Here is a 17,991-nt window from a genome sequence, read left to right as displayed (position 1 = left end):
CCGGGGCTCCACAACCTCTCCGCCCCGCCTCTCCCTGCCCGCCTGCAGCTCAGGGATAAACTGCTGGGAGGCAGCCAGGGGGTCGCGGCGCGATTGCTCAGCGGCCACGGAAATGGGAACGCCTGCAAAACCGAAACCGAGCTCCAGGGTTCTGGCGAGCCCCATCCGGGAGAGACCGGCCCCGCGAGCTCGCATTCTCAACTCTAACAACCCGCCCAGCGTCGGGGCGGGAGTGAGAAGTCCCAGCAAGAGGTTCCTGACCCTCCCCGCCCTCTGCCAACACCACGCCCGCCGCTCATTTGAATTTAAAGAGAAACACACCAAGGAAAACAGTGCCTGGCTGGGGCACGCCTTCCCACCGTAGCGATTGGGCCACACGCCTGTCAATCAGGGCGCGGACGCCCACCCTTTGGATGTGGGGTCAGGGTAGCGGGGGTGGGGATATGGGGGAGCTTCCCAGATCCTGGGGAAAGGGGAGCCTATGCAGGAGGTGGCTGGAGTCTCGGCGACGGTAGCAGGAGCAGCGGTGGCGGTTCTCTCAGTAGCGGCAGCCAAGTCTCCAACCCCAGGCAGGGTTGCGCAGCAGACAATAACCGGGCTGGAAACCGGACCGGGCCGGGTAAGCGTTGCGCTCAGCCAGGAGCCTCCGCCTGCCAGTCGTCTGGTGCAGTCCCGCGTGCTCCGCTCTGGCCGCCTGGTGAGAGGCACTAAGGGCCTGGCGGGTCGGCGTCCTGGCTGCTCTATGCTCCCCCTTGAAACCCGCTTTGAGAACTGTCCGGTGAGGGGCAGAGCAGAGTACCCTGGGCGCTGGGCGACCGCCGCTAGAGTGGGGGGAGAAAAGGGCGGGCAGAGGCGGGCTAGCTTGGGCCATGCCTCCAGGCTCAAGAGGGAGGAGGGGATGGGGCCCCCACGTGCTGCTTTAAGGTCCCTGGAGGGGAGCCACCAGCCGGCATTCCCAGCGTTGCATTTGTAGGCCAGGAGCTCCGCAGCTTTGTTGTAGCACATTAGCTGGAACAGCTGTGTTATGCGAGTATCGGTCAGCTCAGCGGCCCGGCTGCCGCTCCTCCCCTGCGCCTCTCCTGCGTCTCCCTTCCTATGAGGAGGAAGCCAGAGCGCTGGCCTGGGCCGACGGATACCGGTTCTGGCGTGGATTGGGGAATCCACACTGTCTGCCTCTTCCCCGGGGTAGCTCAGTTGGGCCTCTGGGCTGCCCACGTCTCTTCGCAACCTTGGCCCTGCGGCCTCAACGGACGCGCCCCCTGCTCCTGGGCCTCCAGGCGCATCTGGCGCCCGCCCCCGCGGGCAGGCGGACTGGCAAGAGAGGTCTATCTGGACCTTGGGTTAGAGCTACAGCTCACGCTAGTCTTTGGGTTAGAGCTGCAAAACCGCTTTGCCTCTCACCTCAGCTCGCCTTTTCTCCCCTTGGAGGGCACTGGCCTGATTTTTCTCCCCAACCTCCCGTTTAAAAAATGCGATAAGCACCGGGCTTGGCGGCAGGGGGCGGGGGGGGGATTCTGTGCCAGAGGCCAAGGGAGTAATTACTGTAGTAGGGAACGCATCGTCTGGGGGTGTATGAGAGCTAGAGAGAGAGCCAAACCCTCCAGCTTCGCAGTTTCTTAAAATATCCAGCCCTCCAGGCCACTGTCATTGTCTGCTGCAGGTACCTCTGACACTGGTGACCTCCTGACTGCGAGACTTTGCGTAGGGTCCCTGGAGAGGAGGGACTATGCCCACCAAGCTGCGCCACAACCCACCTGCGCAGACTGCAGCGGGATTGAACCCGCAGAGCTGGCCTTCATCTGGCCAGGCTCCTTTTGGTGTGGGCCTTGGGGTCAGGGAAGCCTTGTCCCGCATAGAAACACCACCTTCTGAGGCCCTGCCTGCCTGCTGCATAGGTGTGGGTTTGGACCTGGTGAAGGACACTGTGCTGTTGAACTTCCCGCCCCACCCCAGGGGATTCCAGAGCCCCCTCCCCCAGTGCAGCTCCCCTCATTTGGCCCCATCCACAGTTCACTCACCTTACAGCTGGCGTGCCTCTGGCAATGCACTCTAGGTCTTTCTGAGGAACAGGAGAGAGGGAGCAACCAAAGGCTTGGAAGGCTCTTCTTGGACCTCTGACCAACCTCTGAGGGTGGAGAACTCTGGGCTCAAAGGCCGAAGCAAAGTCTGGGTACCTTTGAAATGAGATACTGAGACCCAATAAATCTTTCACTTGGGGGAAGGCTAGCTTGGGGACCTTTTTGACACCAACCAGGACTGCAGATACCACACTACCTCCCACCTTGACCAGGCACCAACACAAACCCCCTACTTGCAGCTGGGCATCTTGAGCCCTGGGCTGGACCTGCCCCTTGACCTGCCTCAAACCAACTGCCACCTCACATGTCTGCCCCCTATAACTCTCCTCCCACAACGCAAGCCTACCCAACCTCCACTGTCCAAATTCTCTTTCCTGTCAGACTCTGGGCCCACCTTCTCCTCAGTACCTTTTCCTGCTTGTCTTTCACAACCCATGATGACCTCTTCTTAGAACTCAGACTATAATTAAATTTCTCTGCCTCTGCTTTGTCTCCCTGGTATGGATGTTTGGGTTCTCTTGGAATATGTCAGTGGTTTAAATGAGGCCTAAAACTCAGCCACAGACCCTTCAATGCCTAGCAAATGCATGAGTGCTCCAGAAGGACTTGCTGCTTTTGTAGAACTTTTGAGAATACCCTTACCTCTCCAAATTGCACTTGTCCTGATCCATATGAAAGTGATTAAAGCAATGATACTCAAAGCTTAGATATTTATTGAGTATATCTAATGAGAATGGAGAATAGGGATGGGTTCAACTACACTGGTTCAACTACAATGATAAAATAAATTATCATGTCTCCCTCTCACAACAAGTTCAGGATCTAGACTGCCGAGACCCCAGACTCCACAAACCTGTGGTCACTGAATCATGAGCCTAGAGGCAAACTACTATGGAGAGAGATGAGAGATATGTATACACAGAGGAATCATCCTGGGAAGCTTGCAGAAAGTAGAGGGGTTTGGCTAGGCAAAGGGTAGTGGTATAAGCAAAATTAGGAATGGGAGGATATGACTGGAAGACAGGCTGAGAGAGGTGACTGAGTCTTTTCAGGTTGAGACTCTATGACTGTAAGGTAGGGAGGAAGTTGGTGCCCAATGATGGGAGGTTCCCAAGTGCCAAACTGTAGAATGGGGATCTGATTTTGGGGAAGGCAGAGAAGGGACCATCAAAGAATGGGGAATAGGGAGACCTTGATTTTTTGTGTGTGCAACTGTAACACGATAAAATGTAGTTTTAGAAAGGGATTGGATGTATGTCCTAAATCAGGTAGTTAAGAGGCCACCTTTGGATCTGGAAGTTGAATTGGAGAGCAAGCTTTCTCTAGAGGGAGATTGTACCATGTCAGCCTACCTTTAGCCTTGCATGAGGTGGGGGAAAGGAGGGAGCCTGTACATAACAATGTGGTGGAGGCTAAGTATCCCCCAGGCCTCTGCTGATCCCCTTCCTCCCAGCTGGACAGGCCTTCAGGGAGTACCAATTTGAACTTCAGTGCTTATATCTATAAGATGGAAATTCTGAGCCCTGGAAAGCAACAGGGACTTGCTTAAGGTTATGCAGCATTTAGGAATAGGCTACTACCTCCTTTTCAGTAGCTCTTTCCATTATACCTCACTGTCTTCAGCAGCCTCCACAAATCTCATTAACCAACTCCAATTTCACCTCACCCATTTCTAGATCTGGGGGGCCCATCTGGGAACCCCTTCTCTCCTTTCATGTCTCTTTTGCTTCTTGGTCTTGATCTGCAGCCTGTCAGGGACTGAAAGTTTCAGAGCAAATGGAGGTAATTGGAAGAAGTTGGAGATCCAATGATTCTCTCCCAGTATAGTGGAGGTATTAAAAATTCATCAATTGCTACATTTACACTCTCAGAAAGTGTGTGTGTAGTGGTAAGGGAACAGCCGCACTCCACTGGTCCAGGGGAATAAGGGAATGAGAGAAATAGGAGCAAGCCTGGCAGGTCACCAGCTTGCTTGTAGAACCAAAGAGGGAGATAGGCTACTTGAGGTTAGAAAGCATGCCCAATGTTATTCTATCAGTTTAAACTAGGTGACAAGGTAAAGTCCCCAGAGGAGGCATTTGATAGCCTCCCTGGGTCACTCATTCCTGGATCACCCATCTCACCACCAGAAACTTCTTTCTCTGAGATCCTCATGCTATACTTAAACAGTGTGTGTGTGTGTGTGTGTGTGTGTGTTGGGGAAAGGGTTAGGAGAAGCTGACCCCACCATTGCTCTTCTGCTTAACAATCTTTTGGAGATTTCATGGACACTACACAGTCTCTCCTACCCCTGTCTTCTGTTCTCTGAATTAAATAATCACAGAGACTTTCATCTCTCTGGTGTTATTTTTCAAACCTGTACATGTATAAATGTATCTTCAGCAAGCAGACAGGGAAACCAGAACCACTGCAGAGGTGCAGGGGCCAGATGAGTGAAGGTGCATTACTCCCCAGCGCCTACCCTCTGGGGATTAAGGGATAATATGGACAATGGCCCGAGGGGGCTTGGTGGAGTCACAGGCAGGCACACTGGTGCTGCAAGAGCCTTTGTGAATTTTGATCTGAATTTCTTGGTGCACAACCTTTAGTTCTTTCATCGCATGCAGGTTTTTTTTTCCCTCTGCTGGGCTTCCAAGCAGATATTAACCCCCCTTCTCCAGCCAGCACTCCTTGGCCCTCCTTGCTGGGGGCTGTAGCATTCTAAGGGGAGAGAGGGCTGGGCCAGGCCAATTCTGGTCCCTGCCCCCTGGACATACAGGAAAGGCCTAGTGCCATTTTGAAAGACTGAAATATTGGGTGGGTTTGAAGGTGGGAGGCTTGAAGAGTGTCTGAGTTGCAGTGCACCCCCAAAATCACATGCCCCCACCATGCCTTCTGACTCAGCAGCCCTAGTAAACTGGGCACAGGGCTACCCTTCCCCCAGATTCTCATTCAGTGTGAGGCAAGTGGACCCCATGGTCCAATCTCTTATTTCTAGATGGGGAAACAGGCCCAGAACAGGAAAGGCATTTACCTAAGGTTACACAGGAGCACAAAGCTCCTGGCCCCCAGTTCAAAGCTTCTTCCCCTAAGAACACTGATTTTGATCCCCTTCCAAGCCTCAGTTTTCTTACCTGTCCTCTCACAGAGGATGTGGATAAAATGAGAGTTCCTGTGGCCAGGATTCTCACCTGGCCATGGTTGACTAGCTCACTGCACACCTGTGGGCAATACATGGATGTTGACTCTATATAAAGAGCTCTGCCCAGTGCTCAGGGCGTGACATGGTGGCAGGACTGCAACCTGCAGGAGAGCAGAGCAGAGGCTGGAGTGGTGGCAGCGCCGAGGACAGAGGCCCAGAGGACGGCCATGCGGGATGACTGCACAGAGAGGCCCAGAGGACGGCTGTGTGGGACAGCTGTGCAAAGAAGCCCAGAGAACAGCTGTACGGACAGAGGGGCCCAGAGGCAGAGACTGGCTTGCTGCATACAGACTCGCTCTGAGTGAATGAGGTTCTAGTGACTGACCTGCCACCTGGAAATAAAGTTGGGTATAACGCTTTCACCCCAAAGAGCATTGTGCTGTCAATTTTCTCTGGTCACATTGAATCCATAGCAAACTTGCCTGGAGCTGAAACCCATTGGCAAGACAATTGGTGAAAGTCGGCAAGGTTCATTGTTGACCAAGGAAAAAGACAGGCTGCCCTTATGGGAGGGGTGCATCAGCGGGCTGTCCCTGTGAATGGGGAGACAGTGGATCATCCCCCAATGGGTATGTGGTCTGAGGTGGCTTGCCTCCTAGAGGACTGGGCCCCACCCCAGGACTGGAGGCAAGTGGAGGTGAAACCTGAGGCAGTAGGGGTGGCTCTTGGCATAGTAAGCAGATCCTTTGAGAAGCAGAGTGCCCGTAAGGCAGCGGGGACTGTGGTTTGGCTGCTTCTCACAGTCTTAAAAAGGTCTACAGTGGAGACCCAAGAAATGGCAGCATGAGAACACAAGCTGCAAACTTCTGTGGATTCCTTGAGGAAGGAGATGGCCTTGATGCAGGAGGAGGCAGCAAGAGAGCGCTGGCAGCAAGGTGCCATTGGAGATGAGACAGCAGCGCTGCCAGATGTTCTGAAGGAGGAAGAGGCCATCAAGGAAAAAGACGAACTCCCAAGGGAAGACAGGCGGAGGTGGCAGGAGAACGTCAGCTGCGAAGCATTGAGGTGAAGGTAAGAGCTTCTGAAGACTGAGCTAGCATTGTTGCGAGGCACTGTAGCAGAGGAGGCACTTGGGGGACTGGAGAGAAAGGTGCCATGAGCCCCAGAAATGGAGGAGCTGGGGAAGGATGAAGGGGTGGTGCCGGAGGCACTGGCCCCTCCTGTATTGAAAGCACGCCAAGTGGTTGTAAAGAAAATAAAGACCCAGCAGCTGCAAGTTCCCCGAGGAGAGGAGCACTCTGTGCTCTGCCCCTATACTCAGGCTGAGCCGGTGGCTATGGGGCTTAGGGGTGGATGGAATTGTTCTGTCAGGATCAGAGATGGGAAAACTGTCTTCCCTGACAGTGCAGCCTGCCTTGAGGCAGTGATTACAAAATGCGAGTTGACACGTACAGTAGCTGAAGCAACGAGAACCCAGAAAGAAATAAGACCTATTACTCACAGGAGGAATTTGAGGGGCCTCATGAGGGTTACGAGGACCCAGATGTGGGTTGATTTGATACGGGCAGGAGTAGATGGAAAGATATTAGATGGGAAGCCAAATAGGATCTTACTGGAGCTATGGCAACAACTGAAACCAGAGCAGCAGTTCCAGCCATTAAGACCAAAGAGGCAGAGGTCAGATACAGAGCCACAAGTCCGGCCTGTGTGTCTGCAAGACTTTTTGCTGGAGAGGCTGGAAAACAATGTTTGAGCTTCCTTGCACAGGGACTTTTGCAGAGGACTAAGGGCACATAGATTCAGAGGAGAGAATCCTGGAGGGGTGGAGTGTGGATAAAATGAGAGTTCCTGTGGCCAGGATTCTCACCTGGCCGTGGTTGACTAGCTCACTGCACACCTGTGGGCAATACATGGATGTTGACTCTATAAAAAGAGCCCTGCCCAGTGCTCTGGGCAGGACACCATGGCAGGGCTGCAAGGCTGCAGGAGAGCAGAGCAAAGGCTGGAGTGGTGGCAGTGCTGAGGACAGAGGCCCAAAGGATGGCTGTGCAGGTCGACTGTGCAAAGAGGCCCGGAAGACGGCTGTGTGGGATGACTGTGTGGGACAGCTGTGTGGGATGACTTTGCAAGAGAGGCCCAGAGGATGGCTGGGGGATGGCTGTGCAGGACAGCTGTGCAGAGAATCCCAGAGGACAGCTGTGTGGACAGAGGGGCCCAGAGGCAGAGACTGGCTTGCTGCATGCAGACTCGCTCTGAGTAAATGGGATTCTAGTGACTGACCTGCCACCTGGAAATAAAGTTAGGTATAACCCTTTCACCCCAAAGAGCGTTCTGCTGTCAATTTTCTTTGGTCACATTGATTCCATAGAAAACTTGCCTGGGGCTGAAACCCACTGGCAAGACAGAGGGTATGGTATATAAGGGAGTGGATACCTGAGGAAGTAAGGGGTCTCCATTGTTCACCTGTCCCAGTTGTCCTTCTGCAGGCTTTACTTTGCTGCCTTGTCACATGTTGTTTCCCTGGGTTAATTAGCTCCTCTCTTGTTCACCTGAATGGGGGTGGGGGCAGGTGGCATCTGTCTCCAATCTCACCGTTACTGGGTTAGTAGTAGTGTAGTGAAAGCCTTGCTACACAGGCATGATATCCACCTGGGAGACATTCTCTCTAAGGAGGTTTGGGAGCCTGAGAGGGGGGTGGCAAGTAAGTAGCTTTCCGAACCTCTGTTGTTCCAAGCAAGTTGGGCAGCAAACTTCAGCAGCTTGAGGAGAAAACAGGGGCATCAGGAAGCCTCACCAGGAAAGCTTATTTCCAGGAAGAGGCAGGGTCTACATGACCACTTCTCCCAGACTGGAGAAACCCCTGTGAATTTGAGGCTAGGGCTGAGGGTCAGAGAAGTGAGACAGGGAAACATGCAAGGCACATGCAGAGAAAGCAAATCTTGAAAGTCAGGAAAAGGGGTTTGGGCCTGATTCTGTAGGCATTGCAGAATAATTTGGTAAATAGAGGAGTGATGTGGAATTAAGGTTGTAAGAAAATGAATCAGCAGGGATGTACAGGATGGATGAGATGGAAGTGGAGAGGCAGGGGTGGTATTTCAGTATTGCAACAGGGAAGGACCAGAGGGAGCTCAGCTAAGGCACTTGTGTCATCTTCAGAGGACATTGGGTAGCAGCTGAGGAACTGGAATGGAGAAGGTGCATCACAAGGGCAGTTTATTGAGCATCTGCTCAGTACCTAATGAGCACTCTACCCTTTACACTTATCAACTCTAATCCTTACTGTAAGGTAAAATTGAGCTGAAATAACCAGGCAAGGAGGCTACAAAGGAGCCAAAAGTTTAATGGGGTGCACTCCCGGGCGATGTTCACCGGTCTGGTTAGTCACAGGCCGGAGAAGTCCTGCCCAGCAGGGCAGGCAGTGAGTTTTTAAAGAAGTTAGGGGGAGGGAGAGCATAGGTTTATAGCGGCGTGAGGATTGGCTAGCCTAAGGCACCTTTTCCAGGTTGGGAGGGGACAGCATCCAGGGATTTTGGCATGTCATCAGACCGGAATCTGTTGGTCTCTTTAGGGCTGAGGTCGTCCAATGTGCTCACCCCTCCCTCTGGTGCCTCCAGCCTTACATTCCAGCCTTTTGGTTATAATGGGCGCCAACTGGATCTGGCTACTTCCAGCTGAGGAGGGGTGGTGCGGCCGGGTTGAGGCTGGTAGGAGGCCGGAGGAGGCTTGGAGAGAATGGGTGAGTACTGATGTACCAGCATGGTCTTGTGCACTTCTACTGTCCGACCTCTCTATTGGTGCCCAGAGGTTCCAGCAGATATGTTGTCCTCATCTGTCAGGACAGATATATCTAGCATGATTACCCAGGCTTTGCCCCATCCAGTACTGTTGTCTGGACAATGAGAGACAGGCTGAGGCTTGTTTGTAGCAGGCAGACTGGATGAAAGAATGGAAAGATAAGCATTGGGTGGGACAAGGGGGTATCTTTCCTTGGGGATTTGGTGGAGGGTCTCGTACCCAGCAAATGGTCTTGCTGGCTCCTCCTGGCCAGCTAGTTTGGAAATCTCTTAACATTATAGCAGCCCAGTACAATTGGTCTCCCCGCTGACAAGATATCTTTTGAAAGTAACATGTCTTGGGGACCCATTAGTGTAGTTGGAGCATACCTGATGTGACACATAAGTTACAGACCCAGTTTGGTAGAGCCGGATGGGTCGTTGTGGCCAGCACTAGTGCAAGTAAGGCGCAAATAGAGGGGCCCTGTCTCTCTAGAGCTCCACCTATCATGACTGGGTGCTCGTTTGAGCTTGGAGATGTGGTACCACGGGGAGTATCCCAATAGCTTGGCAGCCGTGGGAGTGGTAAGGATCACCATGTATGGTCCCATCCACCATGGGTGGAGTGACCGAGGTTGGAGTTCTTTGAGAAGGACTTCGTCTCCCGGCTGTAGAACTTCCGTGATTTCTGGATCCGAGGGGGAGGTGGGTTGAGGCAGGGACTGGTCTGCGTGTTCCCTGAGGAGATGTCTTAGGAGTGAGGTGTAAGGTAGGTAGGAGAGGTGTCTGGGGTAACCTGAGATAAGAGAGTATAAGGGTTAGGGATGACTGGGTGAAGAGGGACCACAGCCTTGGTGATTATCCGCAGGCCCTGAACAAGCTGGTAGGCCCCGATGGCTTCTTGACTGGAAGGATGGGAGTGTTATAGGGAGAATTAGTTGGCACCAGAAGCCTTTGGGAAAGAAGACCGTTAATGACAGGTTGGATGCCCTTGCGATGGGCTTGGGAAATAGGAAATTGGGGCCTAGAAGGAAAGGAGGATGGTTCCTTGAGGTGGATGAGGACTGGAGCATGATGGCTCACCACTACTGGAGTAGAGGTGTCCTAGACTATTGGGTTAACACCGGTCAATGGTACAGGAGTGTCCATGGAGGCCTCCGGGCTACAACTTATGCTGGCTAAGGCAATGAGTGAACTCGGTTGGGGATGACTAAGCGACAGGGAAATAGAGGCACCAAGCTTGGAGAGGAGATCCCTCCCTAACAAAGGGATGGGACAGGACAGGATGACTAGAAATGACTGGGTAAGAGGATGGCCCTCAAACGTGCAGGCTACCGGACCTGTCTCCAGAGGCTTAGAGGGGACTCCCATGACACCCACGACTGAGACCTGGGAAGGATGTAAATGCCTGTGAAAGGAAGGTAAAACAAAGTAGGTAGCCCCCATGTCCACCAAAATGGAGATGGACTTGCCTGCTACCTACAGCATGGCCCTGGGCTCGGCAAGGGTGATAGGGGTGTTCAAGTCTAAGCAGCTTCAGTCTTCGTGTAGGCTGAGCAGGTCCAGAGGGGAGTCCCTCAGACGGGGCCTGCCTCCAGCGAGACTCTGTCACAGGGGGATGACCTTCCCCAACCTGGCACTCTACTTTCCAATGACCTCTCTTACCACAAACTGGGCAGAGTTTGGTCAGCTTATTGGTCAGGTTGGGGCATCTCTTTGCCCAGTGGCTTTCCTGGCCGCACTGGAAGCAAGATCCCAGAGGCTCACAAGCATCGGACCAGTCTTTGGTGTGATGAGACCCCTGTCCTGCTGGCCATAGGGCCGCCGCAAGGGCTCAGGTTCGGGATGCTCTCCTCCTGTCATGTTCTTCATCACAGGTATTAAAAGACTTTAAAGGCCATGGTTACCAGATCACAGAGTGGAGTCTGGGGCCCCTCTTCTGCCTTTTTAAACTTATGTCTTATGTAACTAATACCTGTTCTGCTGAAATCTAGTTCTTTACTAGTTTGGGAGTAATAAAACAGTGACTATAAATGACAAAAGACTTACAAATGACAATTGTTAAAGATATGATGAGAGCTTACTGTAAGACAGTTGACATAAGGAAATTTGGATATTTCTGTAACAAAACTTTCAGTAACAAAGTTTAGCATCATTCCCTTTGACAGTGCTTTCTAGGTAATTAAGCAGGTAATTATATATCAGATAAATAATCCAAATTAGCCAAATACTTTCTCCAATGAGAAAAAATTCCTCTGACATGTTTCAGGGGCCCTCTGGAAAATATTAGAGTTAACTAGAGGTAAAAGCACCTTTTTGAATTTGATTTTGGGAAGCTGTTAAAAGTTTTTAAGGCACTTACCTAAATAGAATCATAAGTCACTATGAAACAATACTTATCTATTTAACCAGAATGACAATGAAAGATTTTAAAGGCAAATACAGAAGGTTACACAGTTATTAGCAAAGCTTAGCTTTTCAACCTTTTTTCATCCTAATATCTCATTATCTTAAATACTCAGACAAGTCTTTGAGACTTTAATCATGAGAAACTGCTTTGATAAAACAATTAGAGAACCTTTTGCAATCTTTCAACATTAAGAGCAGACTAACAGTTCAGAAAACTTTGTCTTTTTAACTGAAAACAAAATATTAATTTTGCTGTGTACTTGTACCGAGACTCATTTGCTTTAATTTTATATAGCATGACCATATTAAATTCTTCTACAAGCTTTCTACAACTTTCCTTTTACAGTGTTCTCCCTCTTTAAATAAATAGCTGTACTTTAGAACAATTACCTTCTTTTACCCTCAACAAAATGAATTTCCATTCTTTATACTTTCTCTTATTAAAACACATCTTTTTTAACAAGTAGAGATGTTTTCTTCTTTAAGTAGCTTTAATTAGACCTTAGAACTATTAGGAACTTTAATTTTCAGTGAACACTGAGAAGTGGGCTATTGTAAACTATTGCACTAGCATTCTTTAGATTAACAAATTTATGAACACACTTTATAATTCTTGAAACCATAATCTCTAAGCACAATCTCTACAGCGTAATCTCTAAGCACAAAATATGTCTACTTAACTTAGCAAAACTTCAAGATTCTAGGTCACCACAAAAATTCCCAGGCTGCAGGCAGGCACACACACTGCAACACACAACTATTAAGATGTTCGCTTGCCATGCCCAGCCTGCCCACTCCCAACAACCACGCCAGACTACTCACAAAATGGCGGGTGTGGGGAGGGGTGTAGGGTCGGGAGAGAAAGGAGGCAGGTCTGTGCTGGGAGGAGTCTTGTCCATGGCTTCCGGAACCGGAGGTGGGGAGGAGCCTGTTCCAGTGGGGAAAGAGGGCGGTGAAGGCGGAAGGAGAGGGGGAGGGGGTGGCGCGGACACCGGAAGAGGAGAGGAGCAGGAAGATGGCATGGTTGAGAATATAGGACCTAAAGATGGCGGCGACATGTGTGAGGACAAAGAACTTAAAGATGGCAGTGATGCAGGTGAAGACAAAGGACTTAAAGATGGCGGCGGAGAGAGGGGGAGAGGATTACCAGCTGAGGGAGGTGGACGACTGAGGTCCTCTGGCGAATCTGAAAAGGAGGAAGGACTGGGCAGAGTAAGAGGCTGACAATCTTTAACTGGAGATCAGGCCAGGAGAACCTGGGTCATTGAACACTTAACATAAAAGTCTGGGTGGGAGTGCAGTGTCCAAAAGGCCTGGACATACGGGACTTCAGACCACTTCCCAGTTTGGTGACAGAAATTAGGTCAGTGAGGAGGCTAAAATCAAAAGTTCCCTCCGAGGGCCAGTGAGAGTGAGATTGATTGTCTAGAGGATACTGGGGCCAAGTCTGAGAACCGAGTCAGACTAGTTTTCGTTTACAGATCTCCTCTACTATATCTAGGGTCGCCAGATTGGATGTGAGACACTGCAGAAGGGTATGAGCCTCTGATTTAGAGGACTGGTTCCCCATGTCTGTTACCCATTTCCCAGAGCACCTAAACTGGTGAGCCCAGCGTCCCAAACTTGCTCAGGTTAGGAGGAGACAGGGAAGTGCCTGGCACTTCCCCGGAGATCTGGGAGCCCGGATGAGAACATCTCCTCTATCTTGGGACCAGGACAGGCTTAATGCCCGGAGAACCTGGACATAGCTACGATTTTGAATCAGGTGGAGACAGGACTTTGAAAACAGACCGGGAGAAAGGAGGGACTCACCGAATTGCCATCCGAGGTGCTGAGAGTAGGTGGCGGTCCCGGATCTGGGAAGGAGGGGTGGGAGCTGCCGATGGCCGGCTGGAGCTCCACACCTTATCTCTTTCCCGGGTTTCAGCACCAGCTGTAAGGTAAAATTGAGTTGAAATAACCAGGTGAGGAGGCTACAAAGGAGCCAAAAGTTTAATAGGGTGTAATCCTGGGCAATGTTCACCAGTCTGGTTAGTCACAGGCCGGAGAAGTCATACCCAGCAGGGCAGGCAGCAAATTTTTAGAAAAGTTAAGGGGAGGAAGAGCATAGGTTTACAGCAGCACGAGGATTGGCTAGCCTAAGGCACCTTTTCCAGGTTGGGAGGGGGCAGCACCCGGGGATTTTGGCACATCATCAGACTGGAATCTGTTGGTCTCTTTAGGGCTGAGGTCGTCCGACATGCTCACCCCTCCCTCTGGTGCCTCCAGCCTTACACTAACATGATCCCACATAGTAGGTAGCATTTACACATAAGTCATTTGAGTCTCAGAGAGGTTAGGTTACTTTCTCAAACCCCACAGCCTATAAAGGGGTGAAGCCAGCCTTTTAGTACTAGGCTAACAAACTCCAGCTGAATTAGAATTCAGTTGAACCAACGTTGTTTGAGCTCCTGCTCAGTGATAGATGAAGTGATACTAGACAAAGGAGGGTCCATTTGAGGGGGATGAACAGACTGACTGAGCCCTGCCAGAATGAATTACCCAAGGTTGAGTATATTAACAATTCAATTGAGGGGCTGGTGAGGGATGGGAATAGGAGCAGAGGTGAGACAGCCCACTTTGGGATCTGTGTTGGCATCTAGAGTGGGTGGGTTGCCCACTTGAGAGGAGGTGTCCCTCAACAGAAGGCTGTGAATTAGGGGAGGGGTGGTTGCAGAGGTAGCTTGAGGTGTCTCTCGCAGAAGCCTCTACAGCTCCACCAGTGTGGGGTGCCAAGACAAGCAGCACTCCCTTCAGTCCCTGAACAAATGGTTTTGAGAGTGGACCTTGGCTGTGGGCTTTAGAAATGGGCAGTTCAAGTTCCAGATCATCTCATTGGTCATTTTCTTTAAACCAAATCTCAAATTCTGTGTCTTTGTCCCTGTTGGCAGGTTTCTGTTTGAGCCTTTTATTGGCCTCTCAAACTTATCTACCAGAGAAAAGGAGAATAGAGAAACTTGTTCAGTGGTTTGGGAGTGGTGGTGGGGTTGCTGATGAGACCAATCACAGGCTGGATTGGCAGCCATTGGATTCTGAAGTCAACAGGCTTTCTGGAATGTGCCAGGTGGGGCCAAAACAGTAGCAGCTAATGAGGGCTGGAAATGCTACAGAGAAAGCTCAGTGGGCTGGGAGAGGGGTCCAGTGGGAGGGGTGGATGATGGCTGTTGCAGGTGTGAGGGGAACCTGCATAGTCCTTCATACTTTGATTGGGATCCAGCACAATGCAGCAGAATGGCAGGGAACTGTGGGTCTGTTACCATCCCACGGTATGACCTTAGGAAGTCTTTTACCAAGACAAGGAAGTTTCCTTCTCCCTGATAAGGAGTTACCATTCTCTCTCCAGGCTTGATTAATGGGTTGCTGGGGAGGGGTTGACGAAGTGGGGAGGGTTTTGTAAACTGCTAAATACGAGTGGGTGAAGGATGTCTGTTGATTTGCATTTCATTTGATGTTGGTACATTTAGCTGAGTTTGAATTGTTGACCTTGGAATAGAGTTGAAACTCTGATAATCTAGAGCTCTTAGCCAGTAGCTGACTTGAGGCAACATTTTGGGTCCCTGAATGTAAAAGATTGGCTAAAAGAGCAACTAAGGCCTTCTGTGAGATAACTATGCAATCACTCTTATTTACCATTTGGAGAAACTGAGGCCCAAGGAGGTTTGGTGACCCACAGAGCCATGGGGAACACCCCACTCAACTCTCGCTGAGATAGTTTTACTGCTAGAAATTGTCTAACTACAGTTTGAATAAAATATTTTTTAAATTACTTGTTATGTTTTTGAGCCTGTGCTATATAATGCATTTTATTTGTTATTTTATGTATACTGGTTTTGTTCCTTACAATAGGTTTAAGATGTAGGCACTCTCAATAGCCTCATTTTCCAGTTGAGGATACTGAAAGAACTTGCTGTACTTCCCCTGGGGGACCGAGCTGATTACAGTGCAGAATTGGCTGGCTTTCTGGTGGTGGGAGGGGGAGTGGGGGACAGAATCCCTATCCTCACCACTCCTTCCTTAGCCCACCCTCCATCCCCATGCACAAAGACAGGATGGGCCCAGAGTGAGCTTTCCCCCAGGAAAACCACTTGGAGGAGGTCTGGGTAATGGAGACTGGTTGATGCCATGCATCTGGAGCTACTGCATAATTCCACATATTTCTTCTTCCCTGAACTTAGCCATCTTTAAGTTGGCTGAGCTGGCCCACTGGAAGCTGGGCTGGGAGGAGAATGTGCAAGGCTCAGGCTCCAGCTGTTTCCTCCTCATTGAGAAGAGTCTCTACAGCAGATTTGTGGCTGATCTCCTGCCTGTGTTTTGAAAGGAAGGGAGAAGGAAGAAACTCTGCCCTAGTAGCCAGCCTACCATTGTTCGCAGAATGGCATGAGGCTGGCCCTGGGAGTGGGGATGGCTACAGCCCACTCCCTCCCATGATAGCAGCAGCTGCAGCAAGCAGCCTCTGACAGGGACAACGGAATGGCCTTAGAGAGTTCCTATACCCCCCAGTCCACGTGCAACTTAGCCACATAGGTTGAGAAGCCTAAGGGATGAGGGGCCCTGCTCATTTCAAGACCACTTTCTTGGAGGAACCATGAGGGGACCAGTACCCACTGGGGGAACTAGTCTGTCCCTTGCTGTTCCCTTTGCCTTCTGCCCTACCTCACTCTCCTGGTCAGTGTACTCTGTGGTCCTGAGTAGAGGCAGTTTAACCCTTCAGGGAAGAACAGCATTGAGACCTGGTGGGGTAGCAAGGAGTGTGGAGAAGGGACCTGTGCCAGAGGTGGCTAGGTGGGGCTGGGCTAGGGGATTACCACCTATGAGTGATCCCTTCTACCTGTCTTGGAGGGACCACAGGCAGAAGACACTATGAGTGGCTGTGGGAGGTACATGGCCCTGGGAGGAACAAGGCAGGGAGATGGGAGACAGCACAGTTTCAAGGCTGGTCCTTGCCAGCAAAAATGACCCTAGGCCTCATTAGGAGGAGGACTTAAAGCTTGGGGAAGAGATTCTCAGTCCCATGGACACAGCCCTCCCTAGTTCACCCACTCCCACCACCCACAGAGAGGGCTTTTTAAACTGCCCTTAGCAGAGGATTTTGTGTAAGTGCACATACATTTCTTTAAAATCCCCTCACATCTGGCTCTTCCTCAACATAGACCAAGCAGCTGGTCCCTCAGGCTCCCCTCAATGAATGGCTTTCCCAAATAATGGCCTTTTACATGTGGTCTGCTACTTCCTAAGGAACTGGGATCTGACTTGGAAAGTGGTAATAATAGTAATGCCAGTCTTTCTTACCTGCACTGCACTTACAGTTTACAAAGTGCTTTTAGTGTCCGTTATCCCATCTTACCTCACACCACTGCAGTGGACTGGGGATATGGCGGGGATAGAGGAGCTATATTGATCTGTTTCACAAGTGCCCAAGGCTCAGAAGGGTGACTTGGCCTATTCAGGGACCCCTGGTATGGCCTGGACCCCAGCCTTGTGGCCCGTGACTCCTTCTACAGTACACTGTAGATGCCTGTGACAGGGAAGTGGACAATGTAGAAAGCAGTGGGCTGGCCTCTACCCCAACAGAGTACAGGAGCAAGGGCAAGAGAAGGCCCACAGAAACCGCCTGTAGCCACAGCATCAAAGTTCTGGAAGCAGTCCTCTGTGATCCAATTTTCCTAATCCCTCTGTCCTCAGGAACTCCAGCTCCAAGCCCAGCAGGAAAATTTAGCCTTTGATTCACAGGATGTCTAGGCTCATAAGGTTTTACTCTTGACTTTTGGTCTCCCTTGATGCCCAGCTACACCTACTACTCTTGCCCATCTCTGCCCCTAAATCATTGCCGTTTCTACTCACTCCTGTCTGTAGATTGAATGCCTCCTCCTCAGGGCAGCTTTTCTGAGTCCAGAAGGTCCTTTTTTACCCTTCAGATTTACCCTGGGATATGATAACAAGGTATGAAGAATGATACCCCACCACCCAGCTTAAACAATAATGGGGGCTCTTGTTTAAGGCCTGCATCATGTGTGCCTTCATACTGTTAAACATATAAGACCCTCTCCCTGTTAGTCTAGGAGCTCCTTAAAAGCAAAGGCTTCCCACATTTTGGCCTGCCTTACAGCAGGAGCTCAATGTCTGTCGATTACTGAATGTTCAGGAAAGGTTTGTTTCATGAATTCCACAGAGAGGAATAGTTTCACAAAGAGCTCCACTACTGCCACCCCAACTCTCTCATGCCCAATCCACAGTGACAACAACTCAGGAATATCAAGGCTGAGGTAAAAACATCTGTGTGGGAAAGTGGGGGATTCAGAGAGATGATAGGGCCCTTATTCTCACTAGACCCTGGTGCAGAAGACTCCGGTTGTGTGTGCAGGTATGATTGTGCATTTGTGGGGTAGGGGTGGCGCTGTGTATTGTGAGGCTATTGGTTGCAGGGCTGAGCTGGAGCAATGTTGCATAAATATATGTCACACAGGAAAAAAACCTAACCTGAGCAAATGGCAATACAGATATCTGCAGAGAAGGGGTCAGAAGAGTTCTTTTCTTTTCTTTTCTGGATAACCAGATATTTTCTTGCTCCAAG

The 17,991-nt window shown here is 50.6% G+C and overlaps 1 protein-coding gene across 6 annotated transcripts in view; it reads left to right on the top strand.

Annotated features, from left to right (window-relative positions):
* Window positions 1-373: 373 nt before the first annotated feature.
* The window catches only part of AMER1 (APC membrane recruitment protein 1), a 176,434-nt gene continuing 158,816 nt past the window's right edge, over window positions 374-17,991 (top strand). For 2 of the 6 annotated variants that reach the window (XR_008995126.1, XM_036892745.2), the window contains exon 1: window positions 387-619. The gene's annotated coding sequence lies outside the window, so the exon portion shown is untranslated. Of the gene's footprint in view, window positions 698-17,991 lie in introns of all 6 variants that reach the window. The other 4 variants (XR_005026300.2, XR_005026301.2, XR_005026299.2 and 1 more) reach the window with 4 other exon arrangements.

This window comes from Manis pentadactyla, chromosome X (assembly GCF_030020395.1).
Source record: "Manis pentadactyla isolate mManPen7 chromosome X, mManPen7.hap1, whole genome shotgun sequence".
In the NCBI taxonomy this organism is placed as follows: Eukaryota; Metazoa; Chordata; class Mammalia; order Pholidota; family Manidae; genus Manis; species Manis pentadactyla.
The sequence above is the reverse complement of the archived record's forward strand: the minus strand, read 5'-3'. Positions and strand labels throughout refer to the sequence as shown.